This window comes from Medicago sativa, chromosome 1 (assembly GCF_051527215.1).
Source record: "Medicago sativa cultivar Bolivia chromosome 1, Bolivia_mono, whole genome shotgun sequence".
NCBI classification, from domain to species: Eukaryota; Viridiplantae; Streptophyta; class Magnoliopsida; order Fabales; family Fabaceae; genus Medicago; species Medicago sativa.
In genome coordinates, this window is record NC_140749.1 from 25,454,112 (window position 1) to 25,464,975 (window position 10,864).

The window sequence follows — 10,864 nt, forward strand, 5'->3', positions numbered from 1 at the left end:
GGAACTATTACATGCTTCGATTCGATAAGGCTAGGCCACTTTATGACCTTTTTAGTGAAAGAAAAAGGGTCAAAAATGAGTAAAATCTGTATATTAACAAGGAAATTCACTTAACCCCCATTTTGGCCTTTTTAAAAAATTCTAAAATAAACCATGGATGTCGTAGATATGCTTGTTAGATTTCCTAGGAACTATTACATGCTTCGATTCGATAAGGCTAGGCCACTTTATGACCTTTTTAGTGAAAGAAAAAGGGTCAAAAACGAGTAAAATCCGTAAATTAACAAGGAAATTCACTTAACCCTCATTTTATCCATTTTCGAAAATGATAAAATCAACCTTGGAATTCGAATATATGCTTGTTAGATTTCATAGGAACTATTACATGCTTCGATTCGATAAGGCTAGGCCACTTTATGACCTTTTTAGTGAAAGAAAAAGGGTCAAAAATGAGTAAAATCCGTATATTAACAAGGAAATTCACTTAACCCCCATTTTGGCCTTTTTAAAAAATTCTAAAATAAACCATGGATGTCGTAGATATGCTTGTTAGATTTCCTAGGAACTATTAGATGCTTCGATTCGATAAGGCTAGGCGACTTTATGACCTTTTTAGTGAAAGAAAAAGGGTCAAAAACGAGTAAAATCCGTAAATTAACAAGGAAATTCAATTAACCCCCATTTTGGCCGTTTTTAAAAATTCTAAAATAAACCATGGATGTCGTAGATATGCTTGTTAGATTTCCTAGGAACTATTACATGCTTCGATTCGATAAGGCTAGGCCACTTTATGACCTTTTTAGTGAAAGAAAAAGAGTCAAAAACGAGTAAAATCCGTAAATTAACAAGGAAATTCACTTAACCCGCATTTTTATCCATTTTCGAAAATGATAAAATCAACCTTGGAATTCGAATATATGCTTGTTAGATTTCATAGGAACTATTACATGTTTCGATTCGATAAGGCTATGCCACTTTATGACCTTTTTAGTGAAAGAAAAAGGGTCAAAAATGAGTAAAATCCGTATATTAACAAGGAAATTCACTTAACCCCCATTTTGCCCTTTTTAAAAAATTCTAAAATAAACCATGGATGTCGTAGATATGCTTGTTAGATTTCCTAGGAACTATTACATGCTTCGATTCGATAAGGCTAGGCCACTTTATGACCTTTTCAGTGAAAGAAAAAGGGTCAAAAACGAGTAAAATCCGTAAATTAACAAGAAAAATCACTTAACCCCCATTTTGGCCGTTTTTAAAAATTCAAAAATAAACCATGGATGTCGTAGATATGCTTGTTAGATTTCCTAGGAACTATTACATGCTTCGATTCGATATGGCTAGGCCATTTTATGACCTTTTCAGTGAAAGAAAAATGGTCCAAAACGAGTAAAATCCGTAAATTAACAAGGAAATTCACTTAACCCCCATTTTGGCCGTTTTTAAAAATTCTAAAATAAACCATGGATGTCGTAGATATGCTTGCTAGATTTCCTAGGAACTATTAGATGCTTCGATTCGATAAGGCTAGGCCACTTTATGACCTTTTTAGTGAAAGAAAAAGGGTCAAAAACGAGTAAAATCCGTAAATTAACAAGGAAATTCACTTAACCCTCATTTTATCCATTTTCAAAAATGATCAAATCAACCTTGGAATTCGAATATATGCTTGTTAGATTTCATAGGAACTATTACATGCTTCGATTCGATAAGGCTAGGCCACTTTATGACCTTTTTAGTGAAAGAAAAAGGGTCAAAAATGAGTAAAATCTGTATATTAACAAGGAAATTCACTTAACCCCCATTTTGGCCTTTTTAAAAAATTCTAAAATAAACCATGGATGTCGTAGATATGCTTGTTAGATTTCCTAGGAACTATTACATGCTTCGATTCGATAAGGCTAGGCCACTTTATGACCTTTTTAGTGAAAGAAAAAGGGTCAAAAACGAGTAAAATCCGTAAATTAACAAGGAAATTCACTTAACCCTCATTTTATCCATTTTCGAAAATGATAAAATCAACCTTGGAATTCGAATATATGCTTGTTAGATTTCATAGGAACTATTACATGCTTCGATTCGATAAGGCTAGGCCACTTTATGACCTTTTTAGTGAAAGAAAAAGGGTCAAAAATGAGTAAAATCCGTATATTAACAAGGAAATTCACTTAACCCCCATTTTGGCCTTTTTAAAAAATTCTAAAATAAACCATGGATGTCGTAGATATGCTTGTTAGATTTCCTAGGAACTATTAGATGCTTCGATTCGATAAGGCTAGGCGACTTTATGACCTTTTTAGTGAAAGAAAAAGGGTCAAAAACGAGTAAAATCCGTAAATTAACAAGGAAATTCAATTAACCCCCATTTTGGCCGTTTTTAAAAATTCTAAAATAAACCATGGATGTCGTAGATATGCTTGTTAGATTTCCTAGGAACTATTACATGCTTCGATTCGATAAGGCTAGGCCACTTTATGACCTTTTTAGTGAAAGAAAAAGAGTCAAAAACGAGTAAAATCCGTAAATTAACAAGGAAATTCACTTAACCCGCATTTTATCCATTTTCGAAAATGATAAAATCAACCTTGGAATTCGAATATATGCTTGTTAGATTTCATAGGAACTATTACATGTTTCGATTCGATAAGGCTATGCCACTTTATGACCTTTTTAGTGAAAGAAAAAGGGTCAAAAATGAGTAAAATCCGTATATTAACAAGGAAATTCACTTAACCCCCATTTTGCCCTTTTTAAAAAATTCTAAAATAAACCATGGATGTCGTAGATATGCTTGTTAGATTTCCTAGGAACTATTACATGCTTCGATTCGATAAGGCTAGGCCACTTTATGACCTTTTCAGTGAAAGAAAAAGGGTCAAAAACGAGTAAAATCCGTAAATTAACAAGAAAATTCACTTAACCCCAATTTTGGCCGTTTTTAAAAATTCTAAAATAAACCATGGATGTTGTAGATATGCTTGTTAGATTTCCTAGAAACTATTACATGCTTCGATTCGATAAGGCTAGGCCACTTTATGACCTTTTTAGTGAAAGAAAAAGGGTCAAAAATGAGTAAAATCAGTATATTAACAAGGAAATTCACTTAACCCCCATTTTGGCCTTTTTAAAAAATTCTAAAATAAACCATGGATGTCGTAGATATGCTTGTTAGATTTCCTTGGAACTATTACATGCTTCGATTCGATAAGGCTAGGCCACTTTATGACCTTTTCAGTGAAAGAAAAAGGGTCAAAAACGAGTAAAATCCGTAAATTAACAAGGAAATTCAATTAACCCCCATTTTGGCCGTTTTTAAAAATTCTAAAATAAACCATGGATGTCGTAGATATGCTTGTTAGATTTCTTAGGAACTATTACATGCTTCGATTCGATAAGGCTAGGCCACTTTATGACCTTTTTAGTGAAAGAAAAAGGGTCAAAAACGAGTAAAATCCGTAAATTAACAAGGAAATTCAATTAAACCCCATTTTGGCCGTTTTTAAAAATTCTAAAATAAACCATGGATGTCGTAGATATGCTTGTTAGATTTCCTAGGAACTATTACATGCTTCGATTCGATAAGGCTAGGCCACTTTATGACCTTTTTAGTGAAAGAAAAAGAGTCAAAAACGAGTAAAATCCGTATATTAACAAGGAAATTCACTTAACCCCCATTTTGGACGTTTTTAAAAATTCTAAAATAAACCATGGATGTCGTAGATATGCTTGTTAGATTTCCTAGGAACTATTACATGCTTCGATTCGATATGGCTAGGCCATTTTATGACCTTTTCAGTGAAAGAAAAATGGTCAAAAACGAGTAAAATCCGTAAATTAACAAGGAAATTCACTTAACCCCCATTTTGGCCGTTTTTAAAAATTCTAAAATAAACCATGGATGTCGTAGATATGCTTGCTAGATTTCCTAGGAACTATTAGATGCTTCGATTCGATAAGGCTAGGCCACTTTATGACCTTTTTAGTGAAAGAAAAAGGGTCAAAAACGATTAAAATCCGTAAATTAACAAGGAAATTCAATTAACCCCCATTTTGGCCGTTTTTAAAAATTCTAAAATAAACCATGGATGTCGTAGATATGCTTGTTAGATTTCCTAGGAACTATTAGATGCTTCGATTCGATAAGGCTAGGCCACTTTATGACCTTTTTAGTGAAAGAAAAAGGGTCAAAAACGAGTAAAATCCGTAAATTAACAAGAAAATTCACTTAACCCCCATTTTGGCCGTTTTTAAAAATTCTAAAATAAACCATGGATGTCGTAGATATGCTTGTTAGATTTCCTAGGAACTATTACATGCTTCGATTCGATATGGCTAGGCCATTTTATGACCTTTTCAGTGAAAGAAAAATGGTCAAAAACGAGTAAAATCCGTAAATTAACAAGGAAATTCACTTAACCCCCATTTTGGCCGTTTTTAAAAATTCTAAAATAAACCATGGATGTCGTAGATATGCTTGCTAGATTTCCTAGGAACTATTAGATGCTTCGATTCGATAAGGCTAGGCCACTTTATGACCTTTTTAGTGAAAGAAAAAGGGTCAAAAACGATTAAAATCCGTAAATTAACAAGGAAATTCAATTAACCCCCATTTTGGCCGTTTTTAAAAATTCTAAAATAAACCATGGATGTCGTAGATATGCTTGTTAGATTTCCTAGGAATTATTACATGCTTCGATTCGATAAGGCTAGGCCACTTTATGACCTTTTTAGTGAAAGAAAAAGGGTCAAAAACGAGTAAAATCCGTAAATTAACAAGGAAATTCACTTAACCCTCATTTTATCCATTTTCGAAAATGATAAAATCAACCTTGGAATTCGAATATATGCTTGTTAGATTTCATAGGAACTATTACATGTTTCGATTCGATAAGGCTAGGCCACTTTATGACCTTTTTAGTGAAAGAAAAAGGGTCAAAAATGAGTAAAATCCGTATATTAACAAGGAAATTCACTTAACCCCCATTTTGCCCTTTTTAAAAAATTCTAAAATAAACCATGGATGTCGTAGATATGCTTGTTAGATTTCCTAGGAACTATTACATGCTTCGATTCGATAAGGCTAGGCCACTTTATGACCTTTTCAGTGAAAGAAAAAGGGTCAAAAACGAGTAAAATCCGTAAATTAACAAGAAAATTCACTTAACCCCCATTTTGGCCGTTTTTAAAAATTCTAAAATAAACCATGGATGTCGTAGATATGCTTGTTAGATTTCCTAGGAACTATTACATGCTTCGATTCGATATGGCTAGGCCATTTTATGACCTTTTCAGTGAAAGAAAAATGGTCAAAAACGAGTAAAATCCGTAAATTAACAAGGAAATTCACTTAACCCCCATTTTGGCCTTTTTAAAAAATTCTAAAATAAACCATGGATGTCGTAGATATGCTTGTTAGATTTCCTAGGTACTATTACATGCTTCGATTCGATAAGGCTAGGCCACTTTATGACCTTTTTAGTGAAAGAAAAAGGGTCAAAAACGAGTAAAATCCGTAAATTAACAAGGAAATTCACTTAACCCTCATTTTATCCATTTTCGAAAATGATAAAATCAACCTTGGAATTCGAATATATGCTTGTTAGATTTCATAGGAACTATTACATGCTTCGATTCGATAAGGCTAGGCCACTTTATGACCTTTTTAGTGAAAGAAAAAGGGTCAAAAATGAGTAAAATCCGTATATTAACAAGGAAATTCACTTAACCCCCATTTTGGCCTTTTTAAAAAATTCTTAAATAAACCATGGATGTCGTAGATATGCTTGTTAGATTTCCTAGGAACTATTAGATGCTTCGATTCAATAAGGCTAGGCGACTTTATGACCTTTTTAGTGAAAGAAAAAGGGTCAAAAACGAGTAAAATCCGTAAATTAACAAGGAAATTCAATTAACCCCCATTTTGGCCGTTTTTAAAAATTCTAAAATAAACCATGGATGTCGTAGATATGCTTGTTAGATTTCCTAGGAACTATTACATGCTTCGATTCGATAAGGCTAGGCCACTTTATGACCTTTTTAGTGAAAGAAAAAGAGTCAAAAACGAGTAAAATCCGTAAATTAACAAGGAAATTCACTTAACCCGCATTTTATCCATTTTCGAAAATGATAAAATCAACCTTGGAATTCGAATATATGCTTGTTAGATTTCATAGGAACTATTACATGTTTCGATTCGATAAGGCTATGCCACTTTATGACCTTTTTAGTGAAAGAAAAAGGGTCAAAAATGAGTAAAATCCGTATATTAACAAGGAAATTCACTTAACCCCCATTTTGCCCTTTTTAAAAAATTCTAAAATAAACCATGGATGTCGTAGATATGCTTGTTAGATTTCCTAGGAACTATTACATGCTTCGATTCGATAAGGCTAGGCCACTTTATGACCTTTTCAGTGAAAGAAAAAGGGTCAAAAACGAGTAAAATCCGTAAATTAACAAGAAAATTCACTTAACCCCAATTTTGGCCGTTTTTAAAAATTCTAAAATAAACCATGGATGTTGTAGATATGCTTGTTAGATTTCCTAGAAACTATTACATGCTTCGATTCGATAAGGCTAGGCCACTTTATGACCTTTTTAGTGAAAGAAAAAGGGTCAAAAATGAGTAAAATCAGTATATTAACAAGGAAATTCACTTAACCCCCATTTTGGCCTTTTTAAAAAATTCTAAAATAAACCATGGATGTCGTAGATATGCTTTTTAGATTTCCTTGGAACTATTACATGCTTCGATTCGATAAGGCTAGGCCACTTTATGACCTTTTCAGTGAAAGAAAAAGGGTCAAAAACGAGTAAAATCCGTAAATTAACAAGGAAATTCAATTAACCCCCATTTTGGCCGTTTTTAAAAATTCTAAAATAAACCATGGATGTCGTAGATATGCTTGTTAGATTTCTTAGGAACTATTACATGCTTCGATTCGATAAGGCTAGGCCACTTTATGACCTTTTTAGTGAAAGAAAAAGGGTCAAAAACGAGTAAAATCCGTAAATTAACAAGAAAATTCACTTAACCCTCATTTTATCCATTTTCGAAAATGATAAAATCAACCTTGGAATACGAATATATTCTTGTTAGATTTCATAGGAACTATTACATGCTTCGATTCGATAAGGCTAGGCCACTTGATGACCTTTTTAGTGAAAGAAAAAGGGTCAAAAATGAGTAAAATCCGTATATTAACAAGGAAATTCACTTAACCCCCATTTTGGCCTTTTTAAAAAATTCTAAAATAAACCATGGATGTCGTAGATATGCTTGTTAGATTTCCTAGGAACTATTACATGCTTTGATTCGATAAGGCTAGGCCACTTTATGACCTTTTCAGTGAAAGAAAAAGGGTCAAAAACGAGTAAAATCCGTAAATTAACAAGAAAATTCACTTAACCCCCATTTTGGCCGTTTTTAAAAATTCTAAAATAAACCATGGATGTCGTAGATATGCTTGTTAGATTTCCTAGGAACTATTACATGCTTCGATTCGATATGGCTAGGCCATTTTATGACCTTTTCAGTGAAAGAAAAATGGTCAAAAACGAGTAAAATCCGTAAATTAACAAGGAAATTCACTTAACCCCCATTTTGGCCTTTTTAAAAAATTCTAAAATAAACGATGGATGTCGTAGATATGCTTGTTAGATTTCCTAGGAACTATTACATGCTTCGATTCGATAAGGCTAGGCCACTTTATGACCTTTTTAGTGAAAGAAAAAGAGTCAAAAACGAGTAAAATCCGTAAATTAACAAGGAAATTCACTTAACCCGCATTTTATCCATTTTCGAAAATGATAAAATCAACCTTGGAATTCGAATATATGCTTGTTAGATTTCATAGGAACTATTACATGTTTCGATTCGATAAGGCTATGCCACTTTATGACCTTTTTAGTGAAAGAAAAAGGGTCAAAAATGAGTAAAATCCGTATATTAACAAGGAAATTCACTTAACCCCCATTTTGCCCTTTTTAAAAAATTCTAAAATAAACCATGGATGTCGTAGATATGCTTGTTAGATTTCCTAGGAACTATTACATGCTTCGATTCGATAAGGCTAGGCCACTTTATGACCTTTTCAGTGAAAGAAAAAGGGTCAAAAACGAGTAAAATCCGTAAATTAACAAGAAAATTCACTTAACCCCAATTTTGGCCGTTTTTAAAAATTCTAAAATAAACCATGGATGTTGTAGATATGCTTGTTAGATTTCCTAGAAACTATTACATGCTTCGATTCGATAAGGCTAGGCCACTTTATGACCTTTTTAGTGAAAGAAAAAGGGTCAAAAATGAGTAAAATCAGTATATTAACAAGGAAATTCACTTAACCCCCATTTTGGCCTTTTTAAAAAATTCTAAAATAAACCATGGATGTCGTAGATATGCTTGTTAGATTTCCTTGGAACTATTACATGCTTTGATTCGATAAGGCTAGGCCACTTTATGACCTTTTCAGTGAAAGAAAAAGGGTCAAAAACGAGTAAAATCCGTAAATTAACAAGGAAATTCAATTAACCCCCATTTTGGCCGTTTTTAAAAATTCTAAAATAAACCATGGATGTCGTAGATATGCTTGTTATATTTCCTAGGAACTATTACATGCTTCGATTCGATATGGCTAGGCCATTTTATGACCTTTTTAGTGAAAGAAAAAGGGTCAAAAACGAGTAAAATCCGTAAATTAACAAGAAAATTCACTTAACCCTCATTTTATCCATTTTCGAAAATGATAAAATCAACCTTGGAATTCGAATATATTCTTGTTAGATTTCATAGGAACTATTACATGCTTCGATTCGATAAGGCTAGGCCACTTGATGACCTTTTTAGTGAAAGAAAAAGGGTCAAAAATGAGTAAAATCCGTATATTAACAAGGAAATTCACTTAACCCCCATTTTGGCCTTTTTAAAAAATTCTAAAATAAACCATGGATGTCGTAGATATGCTTGTTAGATTTCCTAGGAACTATTACATGCTTTGATTCGATAAGGCTAGGCCACTTTATGACCTTTTCAGTGAAAGAAAAAGGGTCAAAAACGAGTAAAATCCGTAAATTAACAAGAAAATTCACTTAACCCCCATTTTGGCCGTTTTTAAAAATTCTAAAATAAACCATGGATGTCGTAGATATGCTTGTTATATTTCCTAGGAACTATTACATGCTTCGATTCGATATGGCTAGGCCATTTTATGACCTTTTCAGTGAAAGAAAAATGGTCAAAAACGAGTAAAATCCGTAAATTAACAAGGAAATTCACTTAACCCCCATTTTGGCCTTTTTAAAAAATTCTAAAATAAACCATGGATGTCGTAGATATGCTTGTTAGATTTCCTAGGAACTATTACATGCTTCGATTCGATAAGGCTAGGCCACTTTATGACCTTTTTAGTGAAAGAAAAAGGGTCAAAAACGAGTAAAATCCGTAAATTAACAAGGAAATTCACTTAACCCTCATTTTATCCATTTTCGAAAATGATAAAATCAACCTTGGAATTCGAATATATGCTTGTTAGATTTCATAGGAACTATTACATGCTTCGATTCGATAAGGCTAGGCCACTTTATGACCTTTTTAGTGAAAGAAAAAGGGTCAAAAATGAGTAAAATCCGTATATTAACAAGGAAATTCACTTAACCCCCATTTTGGCCTTTTTAAAAAATTCTAAAATAAATCATGGATGTCGTAGATATGCTTGTTAGATTTCCTAGGAACTATTAGATGCTTCGATTCGATAAGGCTAGGCCACTTTGTGACCTTTTTAGTGAAAGAAAAAGGGTCAAAAACGAGTAAAATCCGTAAATTAACAAGGAAATTCAATTAACCCCCATTTTGGCCGTTTTTAAAAATTCTAAAATAAACCATGGATGTCGTAGATATGCTTGTTAGATTTCTTAGGAACTATTACATGCTTCGATTCGATAAGGCTAGGCCACTTGATGACCTTTTTAGTGAAAGAAAAAGGGTCAAAAATGAGTAAAATCCGTATATTAACAAGGAAATTCACTTAACCCCCATTTTGGCCTTTTTAAAAAATTCTAAAATAAACCATGGATGTCGTAGATATGCTTGTTAGATTTCCTAGGAACTATTACATGCTTTGATTCGATAAGGCTAGGCCACTTTATGACCTTTTCAGTGAAAGAAAAAGGGTCAAAAACGAGTAAAATCCGTAAATTAACAAGAAAATTCACTTAACCCCCATTTTGGCCGTTTTTAAAAATTCTAAAATAAACCATGGATGTCGTAGATATGCTTGTTATATTTCCTAGGAACTATTACATGCTTCGATTCGATATGGCTAGGCCATTTTATGACCTTTTCAGTGAAAGAAAAATGGTCAAAAACGAGTAAAATCCGTAAATTAACAAGGAAATTCACTTAACCCCCATTTTGGCCTTTTTAAAAAATTCTAAAATAAACCATGGATGTCGTAGATATGCTTGTTAGATTTCCTAGGAACTATTACATGCTTCGATTCGATAAGGCTAGGCCACTTTATGACCTTTTTAGTGAAAGAAAAAGGGTCAAAAACGAGTAAAATCCGTAAATTAACAAGGAAATTCACTTAACCCTCATTTTATCCATTTTCGAAAATGATAAAATCAACCTTGGAATTCGAATATATGCTTGTTAGATTTCATAGGAACTATTACATGCTTCGATTCGATAAGGCTAGGCCACTTTATGACCTTTTTAGTGAAAGAAAAAGGGTCAAAAATGAGTAAAATCCGTATATTAACAAGGAAATTCACTTAACCCCCATTTTGGCCTTTTTAAAAAATTCTAAAATAAATCATGGATGTCGTAGATATGCTTGTTAGATTTCCTAGGAACTATTAGATGCTT